The following is a 14,990-nucleotide window of genomic DNA, read 5'->3' as shown; positions in this document are numbered from 1 at the left end:
GAGAAGTGACCGTCATGTCTGGCAGCAAGAAAGCGCTTAGTTACCTGGACAAGACGAGGCTCAGGGGAAATGGGCTGAGGAGAGAAGGTGAGGTAACCAGTGAAGTCAGCGATTACGGTTAAACTCCAGAAGTTTTGTTATGAAGAGGGCAGAGAAACTGGACTAGGACTGGAGAGAGAGACGTGGTCAAGATCATTTTTTTCGGGGTCGGCCTGGTGGCACAGCGGTTAAGGGCACACGTTCCCCTTTGGCCGCCCAGGGTTCGCCAGTTTGGATCCCAGGTGCGGACATGGCACCACTTGACAAGCCATGCTGTGGTAGGTGTCCTACATATAAAGTGGTGGAAGATGGGCACGGATGTTAGCTCAGGGCCAGTCTTCCTCAGCAAAAAGAGGAAGATTGGCAGCAGTTAGCACAGGGATAATCTTCCTCAAAAAAAAAGGGTCATTTTTTTTCTCTTATAAAATAGGAGCTATTATGGGATAGTGTTTCCTGGTGAAAATAAACTATCAGAAAAGGGGAAATCGATGATACACATGAGAGAGGGAGTAATTGCCAGAGCAAAGTCCTTGAAGATGCAAGACTGGCATGGGATCCAGAACACAGCAGAAGGGTTGGCCTTTGAAATGAGCAAGGACACTTGATCCCCAGGACTGGGAGGCAGCTCACAATGAGTATATATGAAGGGAGGTTGTAGTTTGAGTGGCCCTTGTCTGCTTTATTCTTTAGTTTTAAATTTTGTGATCAAAAGGTAGGGGTGAGGGTGGGGCTGCAGTTGGGGTTAGGGAGAGGTGGTATAATTCAGGAGGTTTGAAAAGACAAAATGTGAAATAGTTTTGTTGAAGAGTAAGAAACAGAACATTCCAAGAAATATAATAGGATTGTTCAGCAATGTTAAGCACCTGATTTAGATTTGGGGCCATGAATTTCAAGGAGACCAGTGGATGTGGTGAATAAGACCAGCTCAGTCATATTCAGCTGCCCTAATGCTGACCCAAAGTGGGCAGATCATTGAGAATAACCAGAGTGGAGGCCTTTCCCAATGAATACACCAGGGGAACCTCCCGGAGAGGGGGCAAGGAGTTTTAGGGCATTTTCAAGGAAATGATTATAAACATTATGGACGTTGGGCTGGGTGAAGAGAGGGATGTGAGGACATGGGAGGTGATTCTAGTTGGGAAGATGATAGAGTCTATGGATGGGAGTTCTTGATGGAGTCAAAGAGTTGCTGGAGCAGGAGCTACACACAGAGGAGGGGAGCCAGAAGGATGGGGGTGGTGGCCAGAGAGTCAGGGTTTCAGAGGTGGCGCAGGGATTGTCGTGGCAAAACCAGGACTGTGACCATGGACATTGGGGGTGGGGTGGAGGATTATGTTTTGGAGGCCAAGAAAGCTGAGGATCCGAGAGGCCAATGGATCGTCCACATGAATATTGAAATCAATTTTAAAAAGAGAGAGAGAGAGAGAAGAGAGAAGGAGAGCAGAGAGCCAGGCGGGATGAGGACTGTTTCCGCCTTAACTACAGGCAGGCCTGGGCCTTTCTGAGGCAGGCGGGATATTTCCAAGAAAGAAGAGAAGAGGGGCAGAAGGCAACATGAAAGGAAAAAGCCAAGAGATTGTGTCCCAATTCAGTCCTGTGTCCTGGCTGCCTGATTGTGAACGTTGAGTACGTTCACTCTTAACCCAAATCTGGGCATTCTTCCTCTAGAAGGGAGAAAGGGAGGGGGCCACGGTGAGAAAAGAGCATGGTTCTCAGGCCGGAAAATTCTCCGTGGTCTGTGCACAGGGGCTTTCTCCCCCAGCCCCCTCGCCTGCTAAACGTGTCCATAGATTTCATCAGATTCTCAAAGTGAACGTGACCCCAGAAGATCAAGAACCACCTCAAAGATCAGAATATGTTCCCAATAAAGGGGAGACGCATCAAAGCAATACTCGCATTATAATAATAATGATAAAATGATAACAATAATCATAGTGGCTGACATTTATTGAGTACTTTCTACGTGCCAGGCACCTTCCAAGGGATATGACCCTGAGCACACACCGTGAGCAGCCTGGTCTGTGTTGGAGGGGTGACTCACGAGAAATCCACACGTGGCTGGTGCAGTTTACATATCAATCTTTTGTGAGTTGGTTATCCTGGATCCTTTAACCAGAGACCAATCAGCCTGATCAGATCCCTGGACATACATAGCTGACTTCAACCTTGGTGACCACGTCAATGGAAGTAACCAAGGGAGACCCTGCTGGCGGGGTCACTATTTCTCTAAGTCTGTATCTTCTTAGTTGCTTCATTAGGTTATTTCATTTGAAATGTTTTCTCACAATGGCGGTTTACCCTGTGAAGCAAAATAAATTAGTCCTTCCTATAGGAAAGGAAAATAACATTAAACTTGGAGGTCTTTAAGACGTGGGGAAAAGTTGATTATTTGACTTTTAGTCAATCTGTCAAAAACTATTAGTTTTGAGATGTCCCTATTCTTCTAAGTCCATGATAAAATGTGAATTCAAAATTGCTCAAAATTTCAGAATGATAATATCCAAGTTTAGGAAGAGTGTGGAGAAGCTGATGCTCTTGTAAGCTATTAATCAATGAGCATGATGGTGGAATGTATCAGGTGCTTAAAAGTATTCATGCCTAGCAATGCCCATTCTAGCATTTTTTATTGCAAACTAATTACTGATGCATATAAAGGTATATTTTGGAGGTGTTTGTTACATTATTTGCAAATAATATTATTCTGGGAACAGCCTAAATATTCAGCAAAAAGGAATTAGTTAAATTAATAATGTTCATCTGGAATATAATGCAGCCGTTAAAAATTATGTTGAATATTTAATGAGGTGAGAGGATGTAAGTGAGCTATTAAGAGAAAAAAACAGGCTCAATTTTCTGAAAATATATTAATAAAACTCTTAGAAGAAAACAGGAGTAATCTTTGTGATCTTGGGTTAGGCAAAAGCTTCTTAGATGTGACACCAAAAGCACAAGAAAAAAAAGGAAAAAATAGTTAAATTTAAACCTTTTGTGCTGAAAATTATACCATCAAGAAAGTGAGAAGACAACCCACAGAATGGGAGAAAGGATTTGTAATTCACATATCTGATAAGGGACTTATATCCAGAATGTATAAAAAGTCTTACAACTCAACAATAAACAGAAAAGTAATCCAGTTTTTAAAAGGGCAAAGAATTTGAATAGACGTTTTCCCATAGAAGATATACAAATAGTCAATAAACACTTAGAAAGGTGCTTAACATCATGAGTCAATAGAGAAATGCAAATCAAAACCACAATGAGATACCACTTCACCCCATCTAAGATAGCTATTTTAAAAAAAGAGAGAGAGACAGACACGGAGCCCAGCCCTGTGGCGGAGTGGTTAAGGTTCCATGTGCTCTGCTTCAGTGGCCTGGGTTTGCAGGTTTAGATTCTGGGTGCAGACCTATCCACTCATCAGCCATGCTGTGGAGGCATCCCACACACAAAGTAGAGGAAGATGGGCACAGATGTTGGCTTATGGCTAATCTTCCTCAAGTGAAAAAAAAAAAAAAGAGGAGAATTGGCAATGGATGTTAGCTCAGGGTAAATCTTCCTCTCACACACACACACACAAAAGACAGAGAGACAATAAAAAGTGTTGGCAAGGATGCGGAGAAATTGGATACACTTCATACACTGCTGATGGAAATATAAAGTGTACATAGCCATTGTGGAAAACTAATCTTGCAATTCCTCAAAACATTAAGCATAGAGTTACCATATGACCCAGAAATTCCGCTCCTAGATTCCAAGAGAATTGAAAACACATGTTCAAACAAAATCTTGTGCGTGAATATTCACAGCAGCATTATTCATGACAGTCAGAAAGTGGGAACAGCCCAATGTCCGTCATAAATGGATAAGCAAAATATGGTATATCCATACAATGGAATATTATTCAGTAATAAAAAAATTAAGTATTGATACATGCTACAACTTGGACGAATCTCGAAAACATTAAGCTGAGTGAAAGAATTCAGTCACAAAAGACCACGTGTTGTGGTTCCATTTATATGAAATGTCCAGAATAGGCAAATCTATAGAGACAGAAAGAAGATTACTGGTTGTCTAGGGCTGGTGGGGTGGGGCGTATGGGAGGGAAAATGGGGAGGGACGGCTAACAGGTTTCCTTTGGGGGTGATGAAATGTTCTAAAATTATATTGTGGTGATAGTTGTACAGCCCTGTAAATATACTAAAAAACATTGAACTGATAAAAAGTGCTAATAGTAGGTATTTCTGGATGGTTGGCTTATGTTGATTTTTGTTGTGTTTTTTTTTTTTTGTTCATCTATATTTTCTACAGTGAACAAGCGTTTCTAGTTGTAAGAAAAAAGAAACAAAGTTATTGGTTTAAATGATTTATCTCAACAAGGTAACTTCTTAGAATCCTGTATGGAGGTTCCTGGGTTTGGGGGCATTCTTAAGTTAAGTAACCATCCTTGAGGAAAGTTGCTGCCTTCTTGCGAGCTGTTCTCCACGTCTTCTCCTTATTCTCTGCTGTAAAATAGAGGGAGCTTTTTTTCCCTTCAAATAATGAAATCTGTGGGTGTTTCCATTTTTTTCGTTTTACGTGGTGATTCATTTCGGGCTGAATGCCTTTCCATTTTTGACTTTTCATTGTTTGCTGCGTCACAAGAACTTCTGCATTTTAAATTCTCAATTTGGATGGGAATACAGTCCATGTGGTTCCACAAATGGAGTTTAAACCTTTCCTCCAATTTGGCAGATTGCATTCTTGCTCCTTCCCCTACCCTGAGACCGATTATCGTTTGGTTGTAATCCCTTAACAGTGATAAATATAAACGACAATGAATGCATGTTGCAAAAAGAAAATCTTAAATTTCAATTTGACTGTCTAATAATATGCTGTGAGAATGAAAATGACTGTGTTAAAATAGGTTATAAATGTCTGAAACATTATATAAAAGTAGTTGGAAGAATTAGGGGTTTTCTCTTTATTATGGCCTATGTTGAATGTTAATTAATTAGTTTATTGCAGGTGAGAGGATCAATCAGTATCAGGTGATAACTAGGCTTAAGGAAAACAACTATCAATTCATATTTGCTTAAAAGATTAAAGACATCTGCTTGCCTAGTTGAAAGGCAATACTACTTAAGAGAAATCCACGAACATGTTATAACGTCAGATTTTCCTCTTAGACATAGACCATGAAATTAAGAATGACTACATTACACTTGGAGGGGGCACAGACTGCAAAATCTGAGACAATTGATAGAAAAGCACTTCCAAAAGGTAAGAGCATTATAAAATAGAAGATACTGTTATTATTACTATCATCATATGAAGCAAAAAGATACATGTTCTTAAAGAGTATAAACATAGGCCTTTGCAAGAAATTTCAAGTTCAAGGTTTTTGCTTGTGTTAGTCAATGTTTGAATTTCCTTTAAACGCAGGGTCTGGAGCTAAAAAAGAAAAAGAGAGGAAAAAAAAGTTTGGAAACAAATGCTGGTTTTCAGTGGCCACTTAGGTAAGTGCTGAAATCTTTTCAATATTAATTGCTCAGTTGTGGCCTGCACCTGCATCCTAAGGAGGAAAGGGAAAGCCTTCGCGTGAGGAGGCGGGCAGACCCTTAGCTGGGCTGGAAACCGCGTCAGAAGGGTGGCTATCTACGGGCCAAGTTTGTGTCCAGGGCCAAGGATGCGGTTGTGTTTGCATCCCTCCGAGATCATGCATCAGCAACAGGTTGGTGGACAGGGCGTGAGGAAAATGCCCTTCTAGGCAAATGCGAGACATACGTTTTCCCTCCGGCTTATTATGTCGTGATTATTTTGGAGGAAAACTCATCACGCTGAGGCTTTCTCAGAGCCCTCTATTGAGGCCGCCTGCCCGGCCGTCTGCCTCACCCACTCTGCTGTGAATTCCTTGAACACAGAGATCCTGGATTTCTACCTTTGTGTCTCCAGCACCTTGGCGGTACTTGGCAAATCAAAAATATTTGAATGGCTTACAAGGATTTAATAATCAAGCAAGCTGCTGACGAAACGATAGAAATTTATTTTCCAGCTTAAGGTAATTTACGGCTCTCAGAGTAGAGAAAGCTGCTCACAGGTGCCATTTGCAGCTTTTCTTTGCTAAGAAAACCACCAAAGGGGATTCTGGCCCCTAATATTCTCCCTCCTACACTTTCTTGTCCCTATACCTTGAGTTTCCGTGCTTTTTCTAAGACTGGATCAGACCCAAGCTTGTACTGCAAGCCTGGCTGGCCTGTCTCTCTGCAAGGTCCTAGATTTAGACAAGTGTGCCATTTGGAGTATTCCTAATAATAACACCTCAAAAAAGCGTTACAGATATTTCTGTATTAGGATTCGATTTTGAGAAATGTGAAGACCCTATATTCCCCGAGTCAAATAAAATTTTACTATGAATGCAGCTGACGCGTCTTTACCTCATTTGCTTTCGATAAACAGGCGTGTGTCTGTTTGTGTGTCTATAATTGTTTGATTTTGATTTTTCATCGTGTTACTAAAAAAAAACAAACCCAGGATTTAGAGTTTACCTTTCAATTACTTAAAAAAAAAATAACCATATGTTGCGGTCTGAATGTGTGTGTCCTCTCAGAATTCATCCGTTGAAATCCTCACGACCGATGTGATGGTGGGGGGTGGGGCCTTTCGGAGGTGTTCAGGTCATGAGGGTGGAGCCTCATGAATGGGATTAGTGCCCTTATAAGAGACCCCACAGAGCCCCCTCACCCCTTCCACGCAGCTATGAACCAGGAAGCAGGTCCTCACCAGACATGAACTCTGCTGGATGATGACCTTGGACTCCAGCCTTCAGAAGTGTGAGAAATAAATGTCTGTTGTTTTTAGGCTGCCCAGCCTGTGGCGTTTTGTCATAGCAGCCGGTGACTGACACCATAGTAGCTCAAATGTCTGATACCGTAGGATGTGGAATTGATTTCCTTTACAACATGAAAATTGAAAAAGGAGTGTAATAGACATTAATTTTAGCTAGCCATACTTGTGGTCATCTCATGTGTAGCTAGGTTTCATGACGACAGAAGAAAGAAACCCTCATGGGTCACCTTTGGAGGATGCTGGAGAGCTAGTGAATACTTCTCTGATCTCTGCACCCAGTTCCTGGCACAGAACTCCTGAACTTTCACCCTTGGGATTTCCTGAGTGATGGGGCTGAGAGGGGCATCTTCAGTTATTTATAACAAGCCCCTACCAACCACTCCTGAGTTTGTGTTAATGAGGTGGCTTTTGAAAAGCTTCTAAGGATGAGACTTAGGAGGCTGGTTGTCAGGGGAGCCAACCATGTGATTAGAGGGTCTGAACTTTTGGCCCCACCCCCTGACCCCTGGAAGTGGACTTCATCCCCAGTGATCAATGATTTAATCAGTCATGCCTACACATGCCTACAGCAAAGCCTCCATAAAAACTGAACAACAGGGTTCGAGAGCTTCTGGGTCGGGGAACACGTGGAGGTTAGGGGAGGGTGGTGCCCAAGGAGAAGCCATGGAAGGTCCTCGCCCATCCCCATACCTTGCCCTGAGCAACTCTTCCCTCCGGCTGTACCTGAGCTGTATCCTTCGTGATAAACTGGTGATAGAAGTGCTTCTCTGAGTTCTGTGAGCCATTCTACAAAATTATTGAACCTGAAGAGGGAGGTGTGGGAACCCCCAATTTATAACCAATTGGTCAGAAGTACAGGTACCCCGAATTTGCGACTGGCACCTGAAGTTGGGGCCAGCCTTGTGAGGCTGAGCCCGTAACCTCTCTGTCTGCGCCAACTCCAGGCGCTTAGTGTCCGAATTGCTGAATGTGAGGGAAAACCCCACACATTTGGTGTCAGAAGAGTTGTGGGTAGAGAGAAATAGTAGTATTTTTCTTTTAGGAACCAACTTACACATAAAAAAGAACCAAACAGTTGTCTGTCTTTCCTGTACAGACTGTATCTCGGGGCAACCATTAGTTGATGAAATAAAGGTTCCCTTTGTAAGAGAGATTCTAGCTAAAAAGTAAAGCAAGCATGATGGAAGATCGTGGTGTGGCAACCCCTAATGAAATAGTGGGTGTGAGCCAAAATCATGAGGGCTGCTAAAAGCATGAGGTGGAAAGCTGACGGAACCTTATAATGTGTGACTCAGCCGGGCACCGCCTGAATCCGCTTATCCGTCTTACAGCACAGAAAGACAGGCAGATACATTGCACCTCCTGAGGAATATGCACAGTCACTAACAATGTATTCTTGCGGAAAAACTGAACCTAAATCTGATTGAGCCTCTAGATGCATCAATTTACAGAAAATATAAGAGACAGAGGAATCTTTTAAACAGCATCAGTGAACGCAGTTCGTAAAAGTCAGACTGTGGAAAAAGTTACAGGAAAAATGGCAAAAACATTCCAGGGAAAAGAAAGTGAGGGGAGGAACTCAGAGTTTAGGAGAGACATGTAAACAAAACGTAAAAATATGTGACCCTATTTCGTTCTTGATTTAAACAAACTGATTGTAAAAAGAAAAAAATTCAAGAGCTGCCAAGAAGACTCTCCCCACTAAAGGTGGAAAGAGGATCACAACACCGCCCCCCCCCCGCCCCCCAGTCTTGTTGGCTTTTGCTGGTATAAATCCTATAGTTAAAGAGATGTACCTTTTAGCTAAACCCTGTTGTCCTGAGTTGAGCGCTCCTAAAAATCACCATATTAAAACTCAGCAAGCCCTGATCCCCAAACTTAACTGAGTCTGTGAGCTCATTGCCCAAGGCCAGCACCAATGAAGGACCTAAAGCTTGAAGGTGATGATTTTTTAAACAGTGCCCAGAAGAGAGGGGATAACACAAAGACAGGGAAAACTCAGAAGTCAAATCTCACTGACTCTGTGAATCTACTGGGATCCCTGACTTTTCCCATGTGATTTTTCAGGGGGCCAGTTCCAGAGAAGATGCTCCTAGAAGGGTCCTGCAGCACAGCCCAGCTCAGATGGTGACGTTTGGTTTTTTGTTTGTTTTGTCTTTGGAGTTTTTTTTCCCCGTATGTTTTAATATGAGGACCTGAGAGTTTAGAAGACCAAATATTTCAGACCAGACAATGAAGCCATTTTGTGCAGTTTTGACTCCAAAGCTACAGGACAGCCTCCTAGCCTCCCAGGTGTTGGCCCCAGGATCACTCTTCAAACTAATGGGAATCTTAAAATCCAAATTAGAGGGAGCAAGGCCTAAGTCCCTTCAACAGCATCGCTCTTAAATAATCATCTACTCTCTGTTTAAATACCTCCAATAATAGGAAATCTCAGGCAGATTCCGTGGTTGGCCAGGTATAATTGTTATAAAGTTTCATTTTTGTTGCACAAGGAACAAGGCTGCTCCATCTTCCATGATAGCACTTGACTTCTTAAAGACAGCTTTCTCATCCCCCCTAAGACAGCGAGTGTTACCTGGAGTCCAGAGAGTGTGAAGGACAGAATGAGGGGACAGCCCTTCTGCTGGGCAGTGCCAGCATCGTGGAGCGGGAAAGCCTGAGGAGTCTGGAAGAGCACTGGACTGTTCATTAGATGCTCTGATGTTCGATTGAAGTTAAAAAGTTATTCCCGTGGTTAAAAAGAGAGAAAATATGTGAACATCTTTTTTAAATGGTTTTAAAGCCACTGTCTTAGACCTCTCTTTCCCTGGTTAGACATTTCCTGCTCTTTGAAATAGTGATAATCCCAAAGGAAAGGCTCAATAAGGTTTGGCGCTCACACCTCCCTTTAGGCGAGAAGTCATTAAGTTCTTGAGTTAACAGGTCATGTCTTCTAGCTCCTATAGAGCTAGAATAAATAACAATTCTATTTGCATCAAATAATTACTTAAGATGAATAGATTATGGTGTCAACACTACTGTATTAGATACCCTGTAGATTTGGCCTCTGTAAACGGGACCCCCAAGTAACTGTCTGAAAACAATAAAAGCATAGGTATCATGTAATAACATACTGGCTCCACCGTGTTTGGGGTCTCAGGCTTCTTATGTTTTTGCTCCACCTTCCCTCATCTGGAAAGGTAGGATGGCTTATCCTGTAGTGGGAAAGTCATATATGTACATGACATTATATATACATATATAAAACTTTTTTTTTGAGGAAGATTAGCCCTGAGCTAACTGCTGCCAATCCTCCTCTTTCTACTGAGGAAGACTGGCCCTGAGCTAGCATCCATGCCCATCTTCCTCTACTTTATACGTGGGATGCCTACCGCAGCATGGCTTTTGCCAAGCAGTGCCATGTCCACTCCCGGGATCCGAACGGGCGAACCCGGGGCCGCCGAGAAGGGGAATGTGGAACCGCTGCACCACTGAGCCAGCCCCAATATATATAAAACTTTTATGTCACCTCCTACAACAGGGTGAGCCATCCTATAGTTGTGTACAACTCCAGGCTATATCTAAAAAGGGAAAGTGGATTATGCTACACCTTTGTATATATATGCATATGTATATAACATATACATGCACACATCTGTACACATGTGTGCACATACGTACGCATGCATATATACACACATACGCAGATATGAAAGAGTAGCCTAGCCCACTTTCCCTTTTAGGACAAGATCTGGAAATTGTATCCATCACTTCTACTCACTTCTCATTGGTTAGAACTTTGTTACATGGCTACACTTACCAGTAAGGCAACTGGAAAATGCAGTGTTTCTTCTGGGTAGCCGTGTGCCCAGAAAGAAATCCCCTTACTCTGGAAGGAGACGGTGCATAGTATGGGCTATTGATTGAGAGCGTTTATCTCAATAACTCTAAATAGAAGCTATGGAACCACCTATCGTAATGATAATGAGCCCTAAGCTAAGAGTTTCACTGAAATGCCCAAATATAAGTAGTATATGGGTGATGGACATTTGTTCTTGGCTGCCTAACACCCATTCACTCTGCTTCCAGGAACAACCTGGCTTTCATGTGGGAGTCCCTTCTTCCTCCGTCCACGTGGTTCTGTGGGTGCCCCTGTTCTTGAATCCAGCGGTGGCTCGTGAGCCAGTGCAGCCAGTCAGACCATCACGGCCCCCACACAGCAGTGACTGGCTCAGGGCTTCCTGTCGGCCACTGCAATCGCAGCCTCTCCTTCAGTTCTGCAGCCATCTTGCTACACAGAGCTTGACAACAAAACCAGATTTATTATTTTTTTAGCCCAGAATCCAGCCATGTTTGGAGTCTGCTCCACATTGGGGCTTCTTAGCTACAAGATCCAGCAAACCCTCCTCCATTTTTGTCCTGTTTTATTTTTCTCCTTATACTAGTTCATAGTGGATTTTCTGTAGAATCCTCAGTGATGTATTTGTGAATATTTCTAAATCTCTAAAACGTAAAATTATACAATGAAGAATTAAAATAATTTTTAAAAATCAAGCAAAATATCTGACTAGTTTGTATATTGAAATGAGTGAGCTGTTAGCATATAGTAAAGATACACAAAGCATCATTGTTCTACACTGTGCTTCCAGAACTTGGAGCATTAGTGTGTGACAGGCGTCAAGAATTCTTTGTCGCACATCACCAAGTAGCTGATATTGCTGTAGATTCAAGAGCTTAAAAATTTGGTCATTATCAAGACCAATTATCAAGAGTTCAGCCTTAAATCTTTCTGAAATGAGGTGGGAGTATAAATAAGTGTAAAACGACATGAAGCAATTTGCTTCCCTTTCTAGCAGCTTCTTCTCCAGGAAGCCAGTGCTCTTTTTACGGAGTCCGTATCCTCATCCAGTGGTTCTTAAAAAGCACAACATGCTACTTCTGACCACTTAGAGTGAATAAATAATTCAGCGTGAGATAATGCCAAATGTCACACACAACAAATCAAGCTTCCTCCAAGTCCCTCGAGAAGTATCTTCAGAAGAAATATGGAGGGACAAGTTCATGGATTCCTATACTGTTTGTCATAATGTCAGAACAATAAGAAACATTCATACTTCAGGTTGTGTGTGTGGCAAAGTGCCCTGTGATCACCCGGGTGGTGCTGGGGTTGAGAGATGCACTTGAAGCCCACGTGGATGGGAGAACACAGGCTGAACGGGGCAGAAGGGTCTTCGAAGGCATCTCCTCCTCCAAGGAATCATTGATCAGAATGATCCCAGAAAAACAAGGGATTTCTCTCATTTTAAAGACGGAATTCATTCCTTTAGTAACCCATGTCTATACATAAGCCTCCCAAGAAATGAATCAACTGTGTTTTGTCCAAACCCTTCAGGCTGAAATTCTTCTGTTTTCTGGAAACAGAAAGCTGCTGAGGACTGTCATCAGTGTGGGAGCGCTCCACAGATTTGGACTCTGTAATGAAAAGCTCTTCGTTATGCTGAATATCTTGACTCCTTTAACCCGGTCCTTCTCAACAGGGGGTGAGGGTTTCCCCCCAGGGGACGTTTGTCTGCAGACTTTTCTGGTTGTCACAACTGCAGGGGAAATGATACTGGCATCTAGTGGGTAGAGGCCAGGCACGCAGCTGCCATCCTACAGGGCGGAGGACAGGTCTGCACACCCGCACACGCATCCCAAAGACTTAGCCCCAAATGTTAATAGTACCAAGGCTGATAAACTCTGCTACCTTTCCTTACATAGTCTTATTTTCCGGACCTTTAATAAGCATTTGACTTTTCGTTGAACCGCTTCTCAAACTCGCATTATCCCACTTAGATTTGGAGCTGTGAATTACACGTGAGCCTGACCACTTCCTAATTCCTCCAGTCTGTGAAACTTGTTCAGGAATAACCTAGAGTGACGCGTCCTGTGGGAAGGTTACAGACACAGAACTTCTCTCAGGGTGTAAATGACCCACTTTGCGTGTCTGTACACATTTGGATGAACTACGAGGGCACACCTAAAATTCTATTCAAACAAGGTTATGGGAATATCTGAGCCTGAAAGAAGAGGCAGGGGCCCAGGGTGGGGCAGAGAAAGGAAGATCTTGCCCAGCTGAGCCAGAGGAATAAAGAGGGACAGGAAACAGGAGAGAGAGGATCCCAAGGCAGCAGTCTGAACGTCAGCGACCAAAGAAATGGGCTGGATCAGGCTCCCAGCCTCAGACACGATGTACTGCCGCCTACGGACACGTATTCAAGATCACTTTTCATGAGATCTTAAACTTCTGCAACTTTTCCAACATTTGTTTATTTTCAATCCCTTGTTTCTCAATAATGTGGAGCAGCGAAAACCCTAAAAATGAAAAGGCTCAAAAATTGGCTTCAAAAATAGCAGGAGTAGCCCCCTTTGGGGCCAACCTTGAAGAAAAAGGAATTCTGGAAGAGAAATTTGACTGGCCATAGCTGAGAAGGGAAGCAATCTGGGAAAATCCTGAGATCTGCGAGAAGCAATTTGGGACCTCCAAAGGGCTGGTGCTGAGGTTGGAAAAAGTGCTTCAGGTCTTCAAAGATGGACAGCGAGTTCTGTTTTACATGGTGCCTCATTCGTGAAAGGAGTTAATGCAGGGTTTTCTGATTTTGATTAGCATTTTGCTCCTAACTACTGCTCTTAAATTCTAATTATAGCTTTCCAGAGGATGAAAAAGAAGGAGAAGAAATATGCTGAGGTTTGCATAGCGATCAACTAACCATTCCATTCTAAAACCATAGATTCTGCCATTTGTTGAGCTGTCGTGCCGGGTTCGACATTTCTCCTGCTTGATGTCTACATACAAATAAATATTCACGTTGGGGAGTTTGAACAAAAATCACTTGGTTGGTTTGAGTTCTGTAAGGAATATATGAAATCTTGAAATTTTAATTCCAAGCATGCTTTATGTTGAAATGATTCACAAAGACTTTATTTGTACATTATCTATTTAGCGTGAAAGATGATCTAGAGGAATATGGAAAAATAACGAATGTCAACTTTATGTAAGGGGAAGATGGCAGCTCGATGTCTCTCACGTTCCCTCTCCTTCCAGCTGCATCTGCTGGGGCCGCTCAGTGGGCAGGAGGGATCTGGAGGGTGAGAATCGTAGACCTGGTGAGATGCTTTCTTCACTGAGGGCAGGACAGAAGCTGGGGTCAGGGTGGGATAGGCCTGATGGGGAGACCTGAAGATGCTGGTCCCTCATGGTTGGTCCCCATGGTGGTACCATGATAGTTGGCCTGCCAGCAGGTTGATTTCTGCCCAGTGTAGGTCTTCATATGCTCCTTGACCCCAAGGAGCTGGGGACAAACCAAACAGGCCAGGAGAACTTGAGGAGATCAGGGAGTGGAGGGGGGTCCTTTCTTCCTTCCTGAGGACCTATCTGCTGCTCTACCACCAGACATCAGAGACTGCTGACATCCACTCTCTCAGGGCTGCTGGTACTTAAGCTACTCCCAAGAAATCCACAACCGGAAATAGAAAGAGAAGATCAAACAATTAGATTAAGTCCCATATGAAACAGAGCTGCTGGAAGAGATGGATAAAAACTTGTACAGCAAGAAAAAATCACTAAAGGGGCCAGCCTTGTGGCCGAGTGGTTAAGTTCGTGCGCTCTGCTTTGGCAGCCCAGGATTTCGCTGGTTTGGATCCTGGGTACGGACATGACACCTCTCATCAAGCCATGCTGAGGCAGCATCTCACAGAGCACAACCAGAGGACCCACAACTAGAATGTACAACTATTTACTGGGGGGATTTGGGGAGAAGAAGGAGGGAGAAGAGGAAGAAGAAGAGGCAGAAAAAGGAGAAGGAGAAAGAGAAGAAGAAAGAAGATTGGCAACAGATGTTAGCTCAGGTGCCAATCTTTAAAAAAAGAATTGCTAAGAACACTAAGGAGAGCTGAGTGCAGCACCAAAGAGACTCTCTGGAGAGAAATCAAACCATGGTTTCAGACGAAAATTTAATAAAACGAAGGCCATTATTGAGACTCAAAGTAGAAGCTTGGAAAACTCGGAAGAAATATCTCAAGTGACATCAAAAATACAAAGAGGGAGAAATTGTAATAAACAACAACAGCTGAAAGATAAGAGATTTAAAAGATAGACCCTGGAG

General features: G+C 43.0%; 1 long non-coding RNA gene across 11 annotated transcripts in view; it reads left to right on the top strand.

Moving 5' to 3' along the window:
* LOC106823567 (uncharacterized) overlaps positions 1 to 11,406 on the top strand; it is a 51,737-nt gene extending 40,331 nt beyond the window's left edge. For 10 of the 11 annotated variants that reach the window (XR_011499382.1, XR_011499386.1, XR_011499384.1 and 7 more), the window contains 4 exons: positions 5,205 to 5,298; positions 5,461 to 5,534; positions 8,932 to 8,991; positions 10,936 to 11,406. This is a non-coding gene — a long non-coding RNA (uncharacterized lncRNA). The remainder of the gene's footprint in view (positions 1 to 5,204; positions 5,299 to 5,460; positions 5,535 to 8,931; positions 8,992 to 10,935) is intronic. The other variant, XR_011499387.1, reaches the window with a different exon arrangement.
* Positions 11,407 to 14,990: the final 3,584 nt, after the last annotated feature.

This window comes from Equus asinus, chromosome 30, assembly GCF_041296235.1.
Source record: "Equus asinus isolate D_3611 breed Donkey chromosome 30, EquAss-T2T_v2, whole genome shotgun sequence".
Classification (NCBI taxonomy): Eukaryota; Metazoa; Chordata; class Mammalia; order Perissodactyla; family Equidae; genus Equus; species Equus asinus.
The sequence above is the reverse complement of the archived record's forward strand: the minus strand, read 5'-3'. Positions and strand labels throughout refer to the sequence as shown.